The sequence below is a fragment of the Periplaneta americana genome, chromosome 2, assembly GCF_040183065.1.
Source record: "Periplaneta americana isolate PAMFEO1 chromosome 2, P.americana_PAMFEO1_priV1, whole genome shotgun sequence".
NCBI lineage: Eukaryota > Metazoa > Arthropoda > Insecta > Blattodea > Blattidae > Periplaneta > Periplaneta americana.
This window is the reverse complement of record NC_091118.1, coordinates 152,177,961-152,201,412: the sequence shown is the minus strand read 5'-3', so window position 1 is coordinate 152,201,412 and position 23,452 is coordinate 152,177,961. Positions and strand designations below refer to the sequence as shown.

Below are 23,452 nucleotides of genomic sequence, written 5' to 3'. Positions count from 1 at the left end.
TCCTTATTTAATTTCTTATTTACAAATATTAATTATTATTAGCTTATTTTGATTATCTATTATAATTGATTAAATAGTAGGCTGTATCATTTTGATAACCGTTCAAGGTCAGCTATCATATTGGATTTTTTCTCTTTTAATAAACTTTCTTACAGGTAATATTAAATCAAGGAACCTGACGGTTTATCAGACAAATGTAAGATTAGGGTTAGGATAAGTAAATCATTTATACGTTCATTTTAGATTTCAGAATTAACTTTTTTAAAGTTTTAACATATATGATATTGGTATCCATTTTTTCTATTCCTAATAGCCATTGTATGTCTACCATTCTAGACAACTAAAAATTAATAGATATAATACTTTCTGAAAAAAAAAATGTGTCTCTATTTTGTTTCAGAGCAAAGCAGTTCAAGAAACTTTAATTACATTATCTCGCTCAAGAATCCATTTAAGAAGCTAGAAATATTAAAATTGGCCGAGTGTTCACAATCTGTGTTATGTTTTTTCAGAATCGGCTGCTTAATTATATAAGTACACAAAAAATCGATAAGTTTTCGATATTAATTTTACAGTATTTAACACGCTGGCTACAGTAAGTAGAATGAATTAGTAAAATGAAATAAAACCTGTCGAATTCACGGTAAAATGTATCCAAAAAAATTATGTTGAGAATGATGTGAAATATTTCAAAGCACAAATTGATATCTTTCCACACAGAAGTCTTTCTCGAGAAATTTAATAATTCCCACTCTCAATAAAATATTCCTGAATGTAGTGTTCTGTTTGAAATTCATTACAATGAAATTTTCAGCTCAAGTGGCAGTTATTTACTATGTGATAAGAATAGTGATGATTGGTTAGCATTATACGATAATTAAATAAAATTCTAAGCAGACATCAATGAATTTTATATTGTCAGGAAATATAGGCTATATAATTTCTATTTTATTTTTAAAAAGGAAGAATAAACGTGATTTACAACACGAAGTTAATACGTACATATTAATATTAACATCTATGATGAATTATGCTAATGAATGTGCCCTACTACGGAAATTTTAGACTAATGTAAATTGCAAATAATTACATAATAATTTTGCACATTTATTTACCTATGTTTGCATAGTTCAATTAAAATAAAATTTATGTTTACATATGAAATATCAAAATAATATTTTATTTAGCAGTAAGTAACGTATTTCTAACGTGAAAATGATAGTAATTTAGGTTTTCTTCTAACGAATAAGTTACCATAACTTTTATTTGTTGTGTATGCTAATAAGCAAATCATTGCCATAATTAAATTATTATAATTTTGCTTACTCTGTAGCATACTTTCCTCTAATGAAATATTTACTCCAGTTCATGAGTTTAGTATCTTCTTGTACGAGAAACTCCTTTCTGCCTCGATGTAAAAATTTGTAGTGAACGTATAGATAAAACTATTAACTTCAAATGCTTTTTTTTTTTACTGAAATCCTCTATAAATGAGAACCAAAATAATTTGGTACTGCCAGTCTCACAGAAGGAAAAGTTCTAGGCCTACGTAAGCAAAATTACAAGCACTAGAATAATTGGGGTGCATGCATATTTTCTTAATCAACAAATGTCTGTTACAGTACTTCACTACAATATTAACATGTTCGTGTAATATCCTACTGTATGTTTCAATTTACGGGCTTTTTATTAAACTAAGGCCTGATTGCATAATATTTAATATTTGGACATTTATTTTGCTTAATATAAAGCACTGCTTAAATTTATTATTGATTTGAATGAAATATCAATTATAACATGGCATGCATAATCTTCCTCAGTTGTTGATACAGTAATTTTGGGGGATTTATATTTTAAGCAATTTTTGTATGAAAAATTGCTCTGGAAGATAATTTCGTGTTTTAGGCTAATTTCAAATATGTTATATCGTATTCCACAAAGATATTAAGGCTGCGAGATCAGACCAGGAATAAAAGAGACATCTAGAAGATAAAAGGCCACAAAATATTAAATACCGGTACTATTGTTTTGCTTCATATCCTGATTTTTATGCAAAGTCTGTTTCCTTATTGAAAACTATTGAAGGTTTGCATAATTTGTTTATTTGCCACATAACAATGGTTCCAGTCAATTTAAGCCATAAAGACATCTTCAAACCCTCCAAAATGTATCGATTTGTAGAATTGCGAGACTTTTGTGGTACGGAGTATTTACAGTCTTTACGATGGTTAGTTGTGTTGCAGGTATTATTATTGTGTCATGCAGAGTAGTCCAACGTTTCTGAACTCTACACTACGTCCATCTTGAACGGATTGTATTATCGATTACCAACATGCGTTTTGCACAGAAATGAATTTAGTTCCCCCCTTTTCACAGAATATGTTAGTATTAACTTAAGGCTAAACACTTTTTAATTCAACCACGATCTACATAAAATAAAATGCAAGATATTTCAGGTTTCCGCGCGATTACGTCAAGAAGATCTTTATTTTTTAAACCATGCAGTGAGATACAGTATCTTCTTTCTGTGTCCTAACGATACGATACTGATAATGGAACCTGTCGATAGTTTCGGAACTTTTGAGAAATTATATCTTAACAGATGACTGAAAACTTCCAAATCTCAGAAAATATTAGGTTAATCTAAAATCTTCACTTGGAATTCAAATGTTTAGCCTACTTATGATATTTTATTAAAATATATTATGTTCCTTGTGATAATACATGTTGCTATATACACAGGATATTGTCGCATAATATACCCTATTTTTTCTGAGATTTTTGGTTGAAAAACACTAGGAGGAGAATTATGAAAGTGCATTTCCCTCAGGGGAATTCATAAAGCAGTCATAAGCGCTTGATAAAACAAATTTAATTTAATATAATATATTTTACTTTCATTTCGGATGGCGGATCTAAGTATCGGGATTTCAGCTGACGGAGAAAAAGAGACATGCTTTAATATTTGATATGCAATTTCAAAATAGAAAATGTTGTACATAGGCCTATCTAGATTTCTTTCATTCAGGTGACTGCCGTAAACAACGTTGATTCACAATCTTTCATACTTTCCACCTTCTCTTTCCTACATTGTGATGTCACTTTCATCAGTATGAAATATATGTTACTACGGGAGAAAAATATACGATATTTAACTTATATTTCATTTAATATTCTTAATGAAATACATTGAGGCGGATATTACTCGAGGGGTCTTATGTAGTAAAAAAATGCTATATTTTACTGTACGGTTAAAAGAAACCAGAGATAAGTTTATTAAGTATTCTTCGCTTGTTAAAATATTCACAGCTTGTGTCTATCAGGAAATCCGACTTTGGTAGAACTTCATAAGCTGTAGTAAAGTAGCAAATAACTCGATGCTCTTTACATCAAGCTATTCCTGTTAACTAAATAAAATTTGTTTCACTGAAAATGAAGGAATTACTAGGAAAAAGCCGAAGAAGGGGTTATGATTGTGTAGCAATTCGTAGTTCCACGTACTGGCGGTAGATGTCACGATATTTCTCTGTACTAATAATAATGAGAGAGTTCTTTTGTGGTGTATCAGGAACGGCAGCGATTCAACGAAATTTCTTATTGAATTTCTCCAGTTCTCAGAAATAAAAGGCTTTAGCTGTCGCTGGAACCAGGTACCGATAACTTGATTGTAGGCCTATGTGACGTCGTTATACAAATGTAGATTCTGGAATAATGGGATACTTTTCCCGCCATTTTAAGATGATATAATGAGATTTGTTAAAAGAGCATTCTGATATTTGTATCTGAAGAGGCAAATTTGACAGGATCGTAACTTACCAATTACAGTGTAAGACTTTTTATGAACATGTTTCTACTCACCACTTATTGCTGGTGAAAAATAAAATCTCTGGTAGATTTTTCCCTGTTTGTCCCACACAATCTGAAAAAAAAAAATGAAAACAATTGTTTTCATTACAGATAAAGCAATATGTAAATATCAAAATGCAGGCCTATTATTTCAAGTCATATAAAGGTTTATAAAGATTTCTTTTGCATTATAATTAACAATAAGGATCGTCGTTATCAATTGCGAAGTCCTGTGTGAAGTATCGCTGGGGCTAGCACAGAAATAGTTAAGCTTTACAAAAATACGTTCACTTATTCTTATTCAAGCTTTGATGCATGAAAATTCACACAGCGAGGCCAAATACAGAGCGTTCGCAGGGAAACAAGTTTCGATCAGGCAAATGTCTTCGCCCTTTTATTGTTATAGGTCCAAAGCAACTTCTGAGGATATTAATGCGTACATTCCCCTTGCATTGAGCCTGGGAAGATTTTTTGCTATGTAGTATATACGGATAACACAGGCTGAAGGGATGTATATAAGAGTATTAGTAGAGTCAAGTAGGGCTATTATGATAAAAATCAATATTTGCTTTAATTTTACTATCAAAGCATATTATATAAATTAAAAAAAATGTCGTGTGCTACTTTATACATAGGGTAAACTGGGGTCTGTTGGACAGTAGGGCATGTTGGACACTCTGTACTTTAACGTGTTATCTAGCCACTTGTGGGCACCACATTCTGCTAGAAGTCAATGACGGAAGTAGCCACGAGTGGGGCTACTTCCGTCATTGACTTCTAGCAGAATGTGGTGCCCACAAGTGGCGAGATAACACGTTAAAGTACAGATTGTCCAACATGCCCGACTGTCCAACAGACCCTAGTTTACCCTATATGAAAGCTGTGGAGTTAAATTTATTTGTTATACTCGTATGTAATAATGGATGAAATTAAAACAAAATCAGTGTATCATACTAGCCTTCTGTGTTGGCTATTGTGATACACCTATGGGGCTATTCTGATACAGTGTTCATATTAAGCAGAGCAATGAAGTAAGGCTATTGTAATACACACAGATGCTTAATGTATCATCTGTAACAGTTTGGTTGAAATCACATTAAAATTGATTAAGATTTAGCAACTTTTTCCCAAAATAGTTTATACAATTTACTGCTGTGTATCATAATAATAGTAAGTCAGATGCGTTTTACTCGTTATTTATTATGAACTAAAAGAGTTCGCATTAATTATTTTTGACGCGCACCTGTTTCGGGATCTATAGTGAAACAAAAAAATGACAAAATTTCAAGTGCTAACTGTAACAAGATTATGAAACAGAACCAATTGCTAATGTTATATCTTATTAGCTCTACAGAAGTAGAGGAAGGTTAAGACTCCCATCTTTACCGACAATCGGGGTTAGTAGTAGTAGGAATGTCGTCTACTTTAAAAGAAATACTCCTGGTACTCATTTCTGATAGAAACAGAGTGAACTCTAGGGTCAAATTTGGGTTAAATTTAAATACAGAGTGGAAAGGAAATAACCTTGCAGATTTTCAGAGCGAATAGCTCATGTTGTGTATAACAAAAAACTATAATATCATATTGATGGAAAGTTAATAGTTTTTTTTTTTTTTCAGAAAAAATGTTTTTCCCAAATGTTTAACACCCTCTTATTCGGCAACTATTACGAGCAGGATCGTGATTTTTGTCCATATCGATAGAAAATCTAATAAAGAATCATTTATCCCTCTGGTTTAGGCTATTTCAATAGCGTTGACAGTTTTAATATAAATTTAATTTCAAAATATTAATTTCAAGCCATTGAATGATGCGAGTAGATTGCAACGTCGTAGCGAGAGAGTGAGGCTCGCGTACAGAGACAGACCTAAGTTAATTGACCTCTTACATCTTTATTACGAGAAGATAGACGACTGTGTTAGCGGCAATGTTGCCAGACTGCTAAAACTACCAACGTAAATTTCTAATTAACCGTGAATTTAATAAAAAAAAGTAATATAGGTTTTCTATTCATTTAAGTGTACCTGTCGTCCCTTTCAATCTGCAGGGTTATTTCAGTTTCACCCTGTATATACTTCTGTGTGTTCAAAGAATCATATAAGTTAAGTGCTGATAAACAGGGTTGTTTTCGATCTCTGATAACGAATTTGAATGACGTCATGTGCGTCAGGAATCACACCGACAGCTGAATTGCGGCGAAAGATGACAGACCAGTAGTGAGTGATTTCTTAATCAGAGTGCACTGTGTATCACAGCAGGAATGCTCAAGAAAATCGAGCCTTTTAGGAGGGGTACATAACTCTTTCCGATGCCAAATACAGTTACGTGAAAATCATAGGAGCCTGCAGAAAACGTGGTTTCGTTATTTCCAAGAAAGACATCTTGTGTGTACCTTATAAGAGTGGAAAAGCTCCAAAGCGGAAAAAGCAAACAAATCCACCCCCTGTCATAAGTCGCCGCACCCCAAGAGATGATACAAATTAATTCCATTCGAGCTTTATCAAGTACACAGAAGATGCCTTTTTTGGAAATAACGAAACCTCGTTATTGCAGGCTTCTTTTATTTTCACTTAACTGTACTTCGCATCGGAAAGCTCGATTTTCTTGGGAATTCCTGCTGTGAGTCGCCGTGCACTCTGACTATGAGATCACTTACTACTGGTCTGTCACCTCGCGCCACAGTTCAGCTGTCGTGTGACTCCTGACGCACAGGACGTCATTCAAATTCGTTATCAGAGATCGGAAACAAGCCTGTAGAATTGGATCACATCCTCCAGCTGGATCACAAAATAATTTATTTAAATTTCGATCAGTTAATGATATTTTGAATGCTCCAGCAAGAACCGGAAGTGGGATATTTTTCCATAGGAAGTTATCTCCCACTATTGATATTGGATCTTTATGCGACAGGATTTGATCAATGGGTAAAATCCATGACCTATATTGGGAATTCAACGATTAACTCTTTAGAATGCTATGACCTGGATTTTATTGAGATATTTAATTTACAATCTTCAGTTAATAACCATAATGCAATACCGTGATCTGCAATCCAACTTTGATTATGAGTAATTTTAAACGTGTGAAGAGCTTCACGGAAGATCAACAAATACGGTTGTTGAACGGTTCTTGCACTTTGGATGTTGGATTGTCTATTCATAGTATAAATACTGTTACTTGAAGATCACAATCGAATTATCTTATTACGCAAACTAGCATCTCCTACACAATGAGACCAACTGGTGTATGCTGAATGTAATATCTTTGCAGAGGAAGCGAGCACGATGATAAAAAAATAAAAGCTAGTGAACAATTCATACTCCTCTTTTGTAAGTCCGTCACACAGCTACCTTGGTCAGGTAGCAGAAACTTCACGAGTTAAAAGAGAAAGATTAATGACAGGTAGACACGAAGGACTCCTCTAATTCCCATTTGCTGTTTCGAAAAAAATACACGGTTAACTTATAGCACGGACTCGTAACATACCAAGAGATTTGGAAGTGAAGGTGCCGCTTGTGCTACTATCTGGTGGGCGAAAAACATAACTTCTTGACATAGAAGGCTTTACTGAAATGTCAGAGATTTTTATGTCATGTCGGTTTGTCAATCAGAACTAAAGATGAAATATACGATACAGAAAGTTCAATAGACTGTAAATATTATTGTGACCTTTCTATATAAAAAGAACAGCTCATAATAAATGAATGATGTATGGAACCTGTTACGAGATCTTGATTTGGTTTAAGAGGCCGATAGGTTTTTTATACGAAGGACGGGTTCGAAAGCTAGCGCCGAGATCTCGAATGGACTTATTGTGCCTTATCACTTCTTGAATTAGAAACGTTGTTGAAGTCCGAACGGTGGCTTCCTTTGTAGATATCGTAACTCAGCTACATGGTACATGACTGAATCAACAGATGACACCGCTGTCAACTGTAGTGTTATGTAGCATAAATGGCAATGGCGGTTCGTAGTAATTACAGTAGAACCCCGATTATCCGACACCCTATTAACCGATCGGCGGATTATCCGACTGTCTCTCTCTCTCTCTCTTTGCTGCAGAATAAAATATGAAGTCCTATACAGTTACTTGTTGGAGGAGGTGTCTTTCTCAACTTGTAAATTAATCATTATCTGCTTTCAATGTAAACACCTCAAGAAATTCCACATAATTGTGCACTTAATTTATGAAAATCTTTTATAGTATCCGTATGGATTATCCGATTTTTTCGACTAACCGTTCAGTTCACTCCTTTCATTATAATAGAGGTTCTGCTGTATATTTTATAGGTGATTACAATAAACTTCTACATAAATTTTACATTCTGAAAACTTATTTAAACCATGCAACATATATTTAGCATTCATTCCTCATTACACACTTTTAACACTTGTGGGTTGTAGAGGCAGGTGTTTGTTTCTTTTAACTTTACATTTCTGCTCTGAACGGCTTAAATGTTTGTATAACAACACATTTGCATGCAAAAAAAATAGTTGCCATGACTTAGTAAGTGATCCTCGTATTTATTTGTCTTAGGAGCTTAGGAAAAGACAAAGTATATGCTTATGTCTCGTGACGAGAATATTGTACGAAATGGAAATATAAAAATTGGAAATTTGTCATTATTCGGTTGAGAAGCTTTTATCTTCCAGTCTGCTGTCAAAAACGTTAGAATTTATAAAACAGTTATATTACCGGTTGTTCTATATGGTTGTGAAACTTGGACTCTCACTCTGAGAGAGGAACATACCTAGGTTAAGGGTGTTTGAGAATAAGGTGCTTAGGAAAATATTTGGGGCTAAGAGGTATGAAGTTACAGGAGAATGGAGAAAGTTACACAACACAGAACTGCACTCATTGTATTCTTCACCTGACATAATTAGGAACATTAAATCCAGACGTTTGAGATGGGCAGGGCATGCAGCGCGTATGGACGAATCCAGAAATGCATATAGAGTGTTAGTTGGGAGGCCGGAGGGAAAAAGACCTTTGGGGAGGCCGAGACGTAGATGGGAGGATAATATTAAAATGGATTTGAGGGAGGTGGGATATGATGATAGAGACTGGATTAATCTTGCTCAGGATAGGGACCAATGGAGGGCTTATGTGAGGGCGGAAATGAACCTCCGGGTTCCTTAAAAGTAAGTAAGTAAGTAAGTAAGTAAGTTAAGTAAGTAAGTAATTAAGTAAGTAAGTAAGTAAGTAAGTAAGGGGCTTAGGAAAACCACAGGCAAGGTGAGTTGCCTCAATTTAGGAAACCAGCCAACTGACTGTGAGGTATACTTGCTGGCTTTTAAGGAACCTAGAGGTTCATTGCCGCCCTCACATAAGCCCGCCATTGGTCCCTATCCTGAGCAAGATTAATCCAGTCTCTACCATCATATACTACCTCCCTCAAATCCATTTTAATATTATCTTCCCATCTACGTCTCGGCCTCCCCAAAGGTCTTTTGCCCTCCGGCCTCCCAACTATCACTCTATATGCATTTCTGGATTCGCCCATACGTGCTACATGTTCTGCCCATCTCAAACGTCTGGATTTTATGGTCCTAATTATGTCAGGTGAAGTATGCAATGCGTGCAGCTCTGTGTTGTGTAACTTTCTCCATTCTTCTGTAACTTCATCCCTCTTAGCCCTAAATATTTTCCTAAGAACCTTATTCTCAAACACCCTTAATCTCTGTTCCTCTCTCAAAGTGAGAGTCCAAGTTTCACAACCATAAAGAACAACCGGTAATATATAAGTGTTTTATAAATTCTGTCTTTCAGACTTTTTGACAGAAGACTAGATGACAAAAGCTTCTCAGCCGAATAATAACAGGCATTTCCCATATTCTGCATTTAATTTCCTCCCGAGTGTCATTTATGTTTGTTATTGTTGCTCCAAGATATTTGAATTTTTCCACCTCTTCGAAGGATAAATTTCCAATTTTTATAGTTCCATTTCTTACTATATTCTGGTCACGAGACATAATCATATACTTAGTCTTTTCGGGATTTACTTCCAACCCAATCGCTTTATTTGCTTCAACTAGAATTTCCGCGTTTCCCCTAATCGTTTGTGGATTTTCTCCTAATATATTCACGTCATCTGCATAGACAAGAAGCTGATGTAACCCGTTCAATTCCAAACCCTCTGTGTTATCCTGAACTTTCCTAATGGCATATTCTAGAGCGAAGTTAAAAAGTAAAGGTGATAGTGCATCTCTCTGCTTTAGCCCGTAGCGAATTGGAAAAGCATCAGATTCTAATAAAATATAACCGTACCCTATTGACCCTGAGGGGGTAATGTGAGAAGGGTGTATATTCTCCTTGTTTGTAATAGCCTGAATTGGATTTAACCACGAGGCAGAATATTGGGGTATTTCTGACAAAACATGATCTGGGGACAGGTCCTGGCCCTGAGACTCGATCAGTGCATGTGTTAACGTCAGATACTTTCTCTCACCGCACAGAAAACGAACTCTACAATAATTTTCTCCACCTCAAGTGTCACAGGATCTGTCGAGATTCGCACGATAATTAGTGCTGTTGATCGATCAAAATATTTAATCGATTAACTATTTGAATTTACTAAATGTTGTATATCTGTATATTTTGTAACGTTATATTGCAAAACAACTATTTTAATTATTTACTAACATATTTATTATGGGGCTTATAATTTATTGTGTCAATTTCCCCGGGAAGTTTTGAGACAAACATAAATAACAAAAAGTATGAAGACTCACCTCGTTAATACTGCTTCATCCATGATTTTAAACATGTGAGTGCATTCACATGCTCCGAATTAAGTGCCGCTCTACGTTTAGTAACAATGTTTCCTGCATCACTAAACACGAAAAAAAAAATTTTTCTCCCAAGCACTTCTCCACGATCGTTCAATTTAAATCCAAACGTTTCACCGAATTTACCTCTCAAATTCCCATATGACATAATGGAGTTTACAATTTTCACAAACCACAGAAAACTTTTTTTTTCTTTATCAAACTAAACACACAACCTTCATATACAGACTCAGTACAGAAACTGCAACTGCAAAACTAAACGGTCGAAACAGAAGACTAGTCCCTATTGTAATCGAATTACCAGATGTTTTTAAAGAGAAGGTACATAGTTACGCTCTCACTTCCACACAGTATAGACATGGCTATTTTATAAGAAATGAGGAGGACGATTCCCAGAAAAGTATGTATTTCATATGCTATGAAGATGAGCTGACAACAAGGTGGAAGTTTTCTTGGAAAACCATGAAACTTAATAAGGGTTTCGCATTGTGTTTCAACTTTCAATAGAGGTAGACTATAAGTAATTGATTAACTAGCAGACTTACTCCTGTTAATTATGTAAGTCTGTGCGGCTTACAGCTGTTTCGGTGCTTCATCACACCATCCTCAGAGCCTACTAGATCTCGGCGTCATCTCGAACTTCTCTGCCTGTTATGTGGGTGCGTTTTATTGTTGAAAGGTGTTGAAAAGTGGAGTCAAATAGTGTGTGTATACTGAAATTGATCTCTGTGTTGAGAATTTGATCGGGGTGTGTTTTAGTGTGTTTGTAGGCTATATTTCGTATTGTTCTAGTGTGTTGAGTTTTTGGTTCTTGGGTTGTATGTGTAGGATTTCCATGTCCGCATTTATGTTATTGTATGTATGGTTAGCATTGGTTATGTGATCGGCGTATGATTATGGTGTGATGAAGCACCGAAACAGCTGTAAGCCGCACAGACTTACATAATTAACACGAGTAAGTCCGCTAGTTAATCAATTTCTTTTATTCAAGTGTTAAAAGTAGTGTACGCAAGATTCAAAATGGATTAACAAGAGGTAGACTAGGTCACTGTCCTCATATCTCCATCTCTTTCTGAAGTGTTTGTGCAAAGATTTTTCCTACGATACCTGGTTTACAGTTAGAAAATAACAGTACTATTGTGCTTTTAAGTAAGCAATTTCCGAGAGAGAAATACTGTCGAAATTTTTAGTATGAGTTTGTATTAACAAAATAATAATTAATATCAACTACAACCGATTAATTTTAATCGACTCGATTATTGGATTAAATATTTTGATCGATTAATCTTACAACATAAATTGATCGATTAATCGATTAAATCCCACAACGCTAACGATAATACATTTGATAAGCTTCTTCAACTGACTGAGTTACAGTTGGGCCTGAAAGCCATGCTCAGGTTTCTTTAAAATCGTCGACAGTTGCATTTCACGGCCCTTGCTCACCGAATGGATAAATGTGTGAACATTAGCATAAGACTAAGTTACCGCGGAGTCCATCAGCTCTCGCTGCAGTGACCATGATAGTCAATTTATAACCATCCGACTGATCTACATTCATTGCTTATCTTAAAACTCGGCAGTATCCCCACACAGTACCTACATGACCAGTCCTTGGGGAGAAAACACACACAACCCTCTTTTATTCTTCGTTTCAAATCACATATATACTCAATTTCTTTCTGTCTACCTTCTTTTATCATTTCTTTTATTTTTGCCTCTTGACACTTTAGTATAGACCGTCGTGGCCCTTATATCGTATTCACAAGGCGATATGACTGAGAGCCAGAATAAGTTAGCTTTTCCTTGAATAGTTCCCCCCACATCCAGTAGTTAAACAGCTGACAGTCAACGGTAGACATGACTGCATGAATTCCCCCAACCCCTACCACTGTTCTATAGATAAAATTTGGCGGATATTAATGATATTATTTCTTTATGAATGCACAGAATGCTTGCTTTATTCTTAACCTTTCTGTCTTCTCTGCGTCACTCTCCCAACATATACTTTTTTTTTACCTTTTTTGTTATTATTACATTGATGTCGGCTTACGCTTTTCATGTATATTCATGGACAAAGGCATTGGACACTGATCGTATAGTCGGAGGTTTCTTTTTTATTGTTATTAGTATTCCTATATCATGTCTGGAATCTAGAAGACTTACAGGGGAAAAGTTGTAAGTCGAGGTGTGAATACCTTCAGGCAAGGCCGTGTAAAAAAAACGTAGACTCCATATTTGTTCAAATTAAATTGTAATTATTCACCATTTAATAAGCAGCTTATGCTGTGTGATGTTATTATGTAGGATACACATATGTATATGTTTAGACTATACTTATTTAGTTTATGACTGCACGCAATTTTAACTTCACACTCTGTTATTCCAGTAACAAACAAGACCTTCTTCATCCTCTAATGGAAATAAAATAACATCACTGAAAAACTAAAATTTAATATAGTAAGTTATATTGTAGCCTATGCAATATATCAGGTGCAGATTGGGCACTGCTGGGATGTCCCTTAGCTCAAATCAAGTACAGCTGTCTCTTGTCAAAGCGAAAACCTTAGTAGTAGTCCTAGCTAGATGCTCCATGTCATGTAAAGGACGTCCTAAAATATTGGTAGAGAACTTCTGAGGCCTTGTTTTTAGACAATAGGCCAAGTTGTCTAATCCTTGTTCTGAATATATTAAGGATAATAATTTATTGTGGTAATGAAAATAATGATCATGATTACTATTGTGACGATGACGATGATGATGATGATGATGATGATGGAAATGATAGTACTGATATGATGATGTGACAGTAGTAGAGGGATTTTTATGATGGTGAATATGATGAAAATGACATTAACCATGACGATAACATCTATAATGACTTCTAATCATGGCCATAGCATCTATGATATTTAAACATGACGATGGCATCTATTACGTCGTCTAACCATGTCGATGGTATCTATAATGAAATCTAACCATGACGATGGCATCTATGATGATATCTAACCATGACTATAACATCTATTATGATATTTAACCATAACGATATCTATGATATCTAATCATGACGATGGCATCTATTATGATATCTAACCATGACAATGGCATCTATAATGATGTCACAAAAATAATTGTAAATTGGAGATTTCTGTGTGTTTATACATTAAAAATTATGAACTCATGTATAGGACATTTTAAATTTGTGGATATTTAACTAAGTGGACATTTAATTTTATGAACATATATATATATATATATATATATATATATATATATATATATAAGTGGACATTTAATTTTATGGATATTTATGTAAGTGGACATTTTGCTAGTGAACATTTCTGTTTGCGGGCGTATTGAAATGGACATTTTAACCTCCAACCTTCCTCAATTACACTTACTTCACTTAGTTAGCTGAATCTCGTATATGAAAATTTCTAACCTTGTCTCTTGTGACTCCTTGTAGGGATCTTAAAAATTTAATCCGTTTTCAAGTTCATGTTTAGTATTTTAAAGCTGGTTTGGACGCTGTTTTATGGGTATAGGGTTAAGCGTTGTTTTACATCTTCAAGCATACTTTAATTAAAATTTCGCCTAATAAAACCATTTTAATTTGTTTTTATTGTATTTTATGTTTTCTTTTCAATATCTGTATGCTACAAAATTATAACATGCTCTCTCCAAGTATCCAATAATCATTCATACAGTTAACTGCTACGTATCCGTGTCTAAAAATTCACGACGAATCGACTCTTGAATAATGCCATATTTTTTCAGCATTTAAATTGTCTCGGGTTTAACACTCATTATGTATTTTATTTTTATTTAATTGGGTTATTTTACGACGCTGTATCAACATCTAGGTTATTTAGCGTCTGAATTAAATGAAGGTGATAATGCCGGTGAAACGAGTCCGGGGTCCAGCACCTAAAGTTGCCCAGCATTTGCTCTTATTGGGTTGAGGGAAAACCCCGGAAAAAACCTCAACCAGGTAACTTGCCCCGACCGGGATTCGAACCCGGGCCACCTGATTTCGCAGCCAGACGCGCTGACCGTTACTCCACAGGCGTGGACCTCACTATGTAATTTTTAAGCTAAAGGTAATAAATACAAAAACGAATATTTATTAATTAGGCATTTAAAGAAAGATTAAAAACACAAAGACGAATAATATTAATAAGGCACTTAAACAAATAAATATGAAAACTTAAAAGGAATAATATTTATTTATTTATTTATTTAATCTGACAGGATTAAGGCCATAAGGCCTTCTCTTCCATCCTACAGGCATTTAAATAAAAAAGGGATAAAAATAGACAATATAAAACAATATTAACTTGTTTTATCCTTTCATTAATCTTTTATATCTTCTTCTAGATTCTCAAAACGTCCATTTATAAACCGAATCCCGTCGCCCTGAGTGGCGCAGTTAGTACAGCGCTGGCAGGTCCAGGTTGATGGCATTTAAGTGTGCTTAAATGCGACACGCTCATGCCACTAGATTTAGTGGCATGTAAAAGAACTCCTGCGGAACAAAATTCCGGCACATCAGCGACGCTGATATAACCTCGGCAGTTGCGAGCGTCGTTAAATAAACCATAATTAAATATATATATATATATATATATATATACCGGGTCGTCTCAAAAACTTTGCTTATAATGGTTTATCTGTTGTTTCTGTTATTAATACGTATGGTTTTGAAACACACTTCAAAATACATTTAACTGTATTCATTTTGCTGTATATAATGTCTATTATCTTCAGTTTCCCATTGAAAACGTGCAACGACACAATCGCAATTCCAATGTTTCCACGTTTCTTTCGAAAAAACGGTTTGCATGTTTCATGAGGAGCTGCAGAAATATCTACTGTGAAAGAGGAAGTAGTAGTCACTAGTAGGATGACATCAAACTGGTTTAAGCGATTTGATGATAGAGACCTGTAAGCCCTGAAGATAAACCTCGCTCACGAAGACTAGGTATTCTGGAGAATAAAGGCTCATTCACAATGAAAATTAAACATAACGTAAGCGTTAACTTAAGAATGTAAACGTTACGGTAAAATCGAGAAGTCATACCATCATTCACGATGGGGACATAAACATAACCGCAAACATACTTGGTAACCATGGAAACATAACAACGACACCATTTCCTCATATTCTGTTGTATTCTTCAGCGCTCCACGATTGTATTCTGTTTGCAAATCACGTAAGCATAAGCATGAAAGTTTGGAGTTTGCAAACTTCCATGTTAACGTCTTACGGTAATGTTTATGTCAGTGTTTATGTGAATCATTGTGAATGATCCCATTTGGTAGTCTGGCCGCAAACTTCTGTGTTTGTGTTACGGTTATGTTTAATTTTCATTGTGAATGGGCCTTAAGGCTCCATCAAAGTATATGGGAAACCATGGCCAATATGAGTGACTTGCCAGTAAGTTTTGGTATTTTTTCTGACGGCCTAAAAAAGTGCTTTCCTGACAACTGATGCTTAATGACGCCAATAAGTAATAATTATTTCTGTGATAGTGATATTGGTGTTATTAGTAAAGTTGATTATTATGTTTTGTTCGTTATTGTAGTGATATTTTTGTGATGGCTGCTATGTAGTACCGGAGGTAAAAATGATGATTAAACTTAATCATAACGATAATCATGATGTTGACATTTATCCAAGACGATTACCGGTACCGATATTATAAAGTTAATCATGATGGTCATACATATTATTTATTTTATATATAGGCCTACGTCTAATCTGATGGTGTTGCAACTAGTGACAACACTTCCGGATATCTTACAGCAAGAAGTGCTGGAATTAACTACTGCCAATTGCATCTACAATCACTTTGTATAATATTACAAGCTGATTTACGGCGTATGCAAGTACGACCTGTATTACAACCAGTTTTCTGTTCACACAAAAAATATGCTGAGTCATCATACACCGCACGGCCTTCGGAAAGGTACAGTTTTCATTCACATGTTTCAGATCTCGAACATGCAACTGCAGACAGCGATTAGAGACGTAGCTCGTCGCCTAGAACAGAAGTTATTCAGACTTACGGTAATTTAATAAGTAACATAATTTTGCTGTAAAATTGAATTATAATGAATTATTTTGTAAGTAGCGTTAGACAGGAAATACAGAGTTGGTTTTCTATGCTATAGACGAGAGTTTCAAGACGTCTTGACAAGTTCAAACAATTTTTTAATGGGCAATGATGGTGTTTTTTTTAAGAAAAGAAGATGGCATCAAAGATCTTACTGTAAAAGTCCAAAAGGATATACTGTAACTGCAACTGATTTGAAAATTAATACTGACCAAATAAAATACCTAGTAGTTTCTCGAAATCCACCTTTATGCCATGACATACATTAACAGAAATACATTCCAAATACTTGATAATTTTAAATATGCCTACTTAGCACCACAGATGAATTCTATTAACAATTTAAAAGAAAAAAATTGATATTAGAATTCATAACGAAAATCGATGTTTTTGTTTTACTCTACTAAACATATTCGAAGTTTTCAAACCCCAAATAGAAACTTTTTTTTCTGTTATTTAACTATGTTTTATCGTGTCCTAGGTTATTTGACATCGATTGAAATAATAACGAAACGGTATTCGATGAGATGAGGCCGGATTAGTCATAAGTTACCTGGCATTAGCTTTAGAATTGAGTAAAACCTCGGAAGAACCTAAGGGGTGCTATTCACAGACATTTCGCAGCACGCGCTACGAGCGTACTAAGCTAGCCCCGGCTATCCACTGGTTACTAGTACAGAATTCAAATCATATCCTATCGCTAACACTGGTTTATGAATACGAAAACGCTGATCATCCACCAGAAACCTGCGCTAAAAATGTCTATGAATACGGCCCTAATTTACCAGCCCAAGCGGGAATCGAACCCACTCCCGAGCTACACCGGTTATTAAAATAAGAACTTGGAGGAAGGAAATTGGAAAGCGTTAAGGTTATAGAAATAACAAAGTAATGATACTAATTTCAGTCAAAGATTTCTTAATTTTAATTCATGGGTATACAAATTTTCAGGATCGCTCTAATAATTATAGTGGATGAAAAAGAGATTATGACGAAAACATTTTAGGTATTAATCAAAGCATGCTATTTTTTCTATGGTAATCTGAAAGCTTATCAACCTTCCTCGTACAATCATCTTTCATTTTATTACAGACGACGGGTTGAAGGCAAATCTCCAGCGGACTTAATGTGTTTTACTGGTCCTATTGCATGAATGATTGAAATCCGAACTGTTTTAGCTGTTTGGTACCATCTTTCGATTTAGCTCGCACTCCTTTACGGTTCCGATAGAGTCCCACTGCTGTACCTTTCACCCCCGAAAGAGTACTACGCCTCCTCAGACTAATACCATCTGTACGTCAGGCACAATAATACATAAAATTTCACACTAAGTTGGCTACTACATAATTTTCAAATACAGTATCTTATAATGCAGTATTTCTAACCTCTACTATGCTCTGGTTTCAAAACCTATAACACTTTTCCTAACACGAATTTTGAACAAAAAACTATTCCTCAAGGGCTACGAGTTAAAAAAAATAAACGTTTCGTTCTATCTCCGCATGCGGTCTCCTATCTTGTCACACTTATTTTTGAAACATCTCTCCCTACTCCCCACAAAAATCTCCTCGGGGCTTCGTCTTCTGTCAGTCTCTACGCTCCTCCCTCCTCAAATAGGATGGAAAAAAGAGCAAAAGACCGTCCCTTGCCATGTAACCCGTGCTGTGCCAGTAGTACAGAATATCCCCAGGACGCATATAACAACCTACCTATAAGATATTTGAACATGAAGATCCGCGCACTTCTTCAAGCTTCCCCGGATCGTCATGTCGTGACTCAATGTCATAGAACGGGTGTTTGGATTCATTTCAGAAAACAACTCCAATCACAGCGTACAAGATGTTCATGATCTTGACACTAATTTGAGAAATGTTATGTTTTATTTAACGACGCTCGCAACTGCAGAGGTTATATCAGCGTCGCCAGATGTGCCGGAACTTTGTCCCGCAGGAGTTCTTTTACATGCCAGTAAATCTACTGACATGATCCTGTCGCATTTAAGCGCACTTAAATGCCATCGACCTGGCCCGGGATCGAACCCGCAACCTTGGGCATAGAAGGCCAGCGCTATACCAACTTGCCAACCAGTCGACCTAATTTTAGATGTTGCTATGTTTGGCCAACGAAATCCATAGGCTATCGAAGAAGCCTTTTTTCATCGTCTTCATCATTATTTGATAGCATCATCACTATTACCATCACCACCACCATCACAATCATCACTTCATAGCAGGCCTATACCTTTCGTTCCGGCTTCGAAGGTCATTCCATCTCTTTATCGGTCGTCCCTAGTTTCTTGATTCTTCCATTACTATTTTTTTTTTTAGTCCAACGTATTCCATTCTGTGTACATGAGTAAATGCTGTATCTACTCTTGCCTGCTAGAAATCTCATCTCAGCAGCTTGTGTTAAATTTTACTAATGTCTTTCTGCGTTAAAATCCAATTTTCGGAACCATATAAAAAGTGTCCGTAACTTTCACATACTGTATTTTAGTTCAGTATCCTTAATTATATTTTATTTTGTTAGGTATTTTGGCCATAGTCCTAAATGAATAGGACATTTTTAATCGAACGGCTAGATGTTTGACTTTCCACATTCAAGAGTGTGCTACTCTCCTTTCCAATCACTCGCGCTGTTCTTCTTCCCAATCGCTTGCGCTGATCTTCCAACTTAAGTACTCATACAGGTCTTCTTCCTCGTCGCACTGCTCTTTTTCCTATTCGTATTGCTTTTCTTCCTCTCATACTACTCTAATTCCTTACCGGTGTATTCTTCTCCCTTATAGTTGTAATTTATGCCATTTCTTTCTATTATTATATACCCTTTCTTTTCTACTCATTTCTTACTTATGTTCATTTTCTTCGTCTTCTTTTACTTTGTATGTTATTTTCGTCTTTTTTGCTCCCCTTACTCTTTTTTTCATGTTTCCTTTTTTCTTATTAATGGTATGTTTTCAACTCTTCTCCTTTTCTCTTTCTCTTCAACGTTATTTTCTCATTTCTTCATCATCTCTCTATCATTTTCCGTTCCTTTTATTTTTCTCATACTTCTTTACTTCGCATTCTGTTTTTCTTCCGTTCTCTTTCTTTCCATTTATGCACGCTTCCGGAGGTTACATCGTGCATTACATCCTCATTTCTGTGAGAATTTTGATCATATGGTTACCATAGTGCCAGTCCACCGCATATGAGACGAGTATGAAATTCATATGTAGAATGATACATCTTCACTACTCTGCTAGACTTAGAGTGCGAAAGTCATGGATTTGTTGCGAGATGTGCCTTAAACAATGCGGTCAGTCTGGTTTTTCGTCACCTTGTTCTTCCTATGGCCATGGTGTTCGTCTTATTTGCATTAATTTTCATCCCATACTGCTCATAGCCGTAGCATATCCCTTAATGTCATCTCCTCTTCTGCTAACAACACCATATCATCAGCAAATCTCACCCATTTTATTCTTCTCCCTCCTACTATCACTCCTCCCATGTTCTGAAAGTAGTTCTTCACTAAACCCCCACGTAGATGTTGAAGAGGGTTGGTGGCATCCTTGACGTACTCCTCTCCCAATTTCATGAGATTTGAAATAACATTTGCTATGTATTTCATTTCTCTCTTCACACTTCTAATATTTAAACGTAACAAGGCGCAGACTTTTCGTTAATTACTTCATAATTGATTTCTCATTCTATCAGGGTCAAGCTTAGTCTCGAAACAACAATGCAAATTGATAATAGAAACGATTTACACATTAATATGTCGTCAATGAGTTATTTGGATTAATTTGAAAATGAATACAACGGTTAACTACTTTACAATTAGGCTACGTTAAATTAGTCATTTCTGTCTTTAAATTCTCCTCATTTATTACTATATTCACTCCCATTTGTTTAAAATAATAACGAGTTCATTATGATGTCACATTCGTTTCCTTATCACAGCTGACTGGACTCGAAACTACTTTGTTTCAAACGCATCATGATTTCAGCCATCCGATACGTCCGTATTAACAGAAAGTGTCGCCAGATTTCTCCAATATCATATGCATAAACTTTTCATGTTAAAAAAAAAAGATAATACAGAAGTAAAGTCTACAAAATACAACAATTAAGCTGAAAACAGCTATTTCTCTAAATTCGTTAAAATAAAATATTTTCCCCACTTGGTTGTAACATGTGCCTCCGGACAAATCAGAAGCTAAATAAATGGTTTGCAGCGTTACATCAACTAATAGAATATGTTAATTAAAATTTAAAGATACTTGGTGGATGCGAAGAATATAGTTTGTGTGAAACTAATTTCCAAATTGCTTCAAATCTGAAACTGTAGAGAAATAACAAGAATGTCAGATACGTACAATCATTCTCGAAGGAACGTAAAATTATTTTGCTAGAGCTGTAAGTTCAATTGCCAGTTTCTCTAAGAAATTTTTAATTTGGCTTAACTAGTATTAATTAACAGCCTGTTTATTTTTAACGTTTTGTTAATGTATTTTCCATTTCAACATCATTTCGTTTAAAACAACCAACACTTAACTATAACAAGTCGTTAACACTATTTTAACCACTCGAAAGCAGTTGTTAATGATTTGTCACATGTAAGCCAATTTTTTACTGGCTGATATTATTCTTTAAATTCTGTAAAGTAAGTCACGAAACATGTACAAAATCATAACCTTGTACAATAGGCCATGATCGATAAAGAAGAAGAAAAATGAAAGTTGTAGGTGACTACTATTGAATAATAATATTATTACAAAGTAAGGTTATAGTACTAATGCTAACATATGACTTCTCAAAGAAGCAATTTTTATTGAAACCTTTTTAAAATAATACTCACTGTGTATTTTGAAATACTATTGACATTGGCTACAGTTAGTTGATAAGAGCCAGTATCATAGAATCAAGAGTAAATAGTAGATGCTAAATTGGAGTAAGTGGTCTATTTCTGTTTGCAGGATATCAAGTCTGGTTTCAATTTATTGTAAAATTTTTAGGCCTACTTTTTTTGAAAATCCATATTATCACAAATTTAGTATCATGTATAGTATATAAATCATCATTCCTAGTTATCTTGCCACGTTGAGATCACACATTTTCTAAATATTCAATGTATAATAGCTCAGTATCAAAATAAGCAGCCAAAATGATAAACAGTTCACTTTTGAAGATTATTTTCCCTATATTAGCTTTCCAAAGTGTCTTTTAAATGTTATGTTATCAGTCATTCACGAAATATTCCTTAAAGAGAGACATAAATATTATTTTCACAACTTCTGTTGAACAGCTGTGGTGTCATCTGCCATATTTAACTCTCTGTCAAATGAGTTAACTGCCTAAAATCCTATATTTAAAGTTACCAAACAATCTGTTAAGCCAAACTAATGTTGAAGACATGAAAAAACTACGTTTAACAAACTGTTTAGAGTTTAACATTCATTGAATGTTCTAACAATACTTCGAGAAACCGGCCACAAGTCTTAAAAACGTTTAGCCAAATGTAGCGGAACTTTCGTTTCTTCGTAAGACCTTTGAACCTTTGAGGATTATTTGGTTCGGCACACTAGCCTCCTGATTACCACAGTAATGAGTTAGATTATGTTTGTTTTTGAGTATAGTTAAATGGGCGCGACCCTCGGGTTTGCGTGTGGAATGCCATCAACATTATTTTGTCCCATTAATTTAATGTTTTTCTTAATTTACTACATTACATACCGTTCGGAATTTGCACTAATGATTCAATTACATTACCGTGTCAGTCTACAGAAGTTTCAATATTGTCATTTAAAATACACTGAAATATATTCGTTAGTACTAGATTTAAAATTAATGTTCCGTACGAATTAAATTTCCATTCACAAGTCTTAATTGTATCTATTAAAATGAATGTATGTTTACACATTTTAAAATTAACTTTCCTCCTCTAAGACTGTAGATGACATTACATACTTTTTTTTCCTTATGACCGTGCATGATTTGCAGTCTAATGACTCAATGTTATTCATTAGTTTTTTGCATCATGCAGAAGAATATACAACTTTTACAACGTTCAGTATGAATGCCAATCAATGAAGCGTGGATATACCATCGATTCGTTTCGTAAACCATTACGAACAATAATAGCTATTTTCAATCACTAATCTGTAGGCTATGCCAAGAAGAACAACTTGATGATTAAATGTACCTCATGAACTTCTGATAAAAAAGGCAGTTTCTCTTTCCTCCTATTTACTGTACCAGATCCCATCGTTGGTGGGTAATTCTGAGCATCACTGGTGTTAAGGTTATGAATTCGAATCCATTCTAGAATATTAAACTTAGCCTACATGTTTTTCAATGTTATGTATGATGTCCACCTCATGATTTGACGTCTTATAGACCTTATAATATGAAAGAAAGCTAATCATGTGCTTGTCTATTTTAGATCCAGACCAGATATGAACTAAAGCTAAGCTAATTCTGAGAGGACAAAAGTAAATACATTAATTTTTATTACCTACATAGATTTTACAGGTAGGCCAATGCTACTTGAAATAAAGAGCACGTACACCTTGAAGACTTTGTAAGAAAATACTAAGGTTTTGTCCTTAGTAGGACATTTGAATAATCAACTGTAGGTCTATTTTAGAAAAAAAACTGTTTAATTACCTAACTTGAAATCTATATCATATTTCTCCTAAAGATTTTCACAATACTTAT

The 23,452-nt window shown here is 34.8% G+C and overlaps 1 long non-coding RNA gene across 1 annotated transcript in view; it reads right to left on the bottom strand.

Annotated features, from left to right (window-relative positions):
• Positions 1 to 3,920, bottom strand: part of LOC138694710 (uncharacterized) — a 680,210-nt gene extending 676,290 nt beyond the window's left edge. The window contains exon 1 of the long non-coding RNA XR_011330995.1: positions 3,859 to 3,920. This is a non-coding gene — a long non-coding RNA (uncharacterized lncRNA). The remainder of the gene's footprint in view (positions 1 to 3,858) is intronic.
• Positions 3,921 to 23,452: the final 19,532 nt, after the last annotated feature.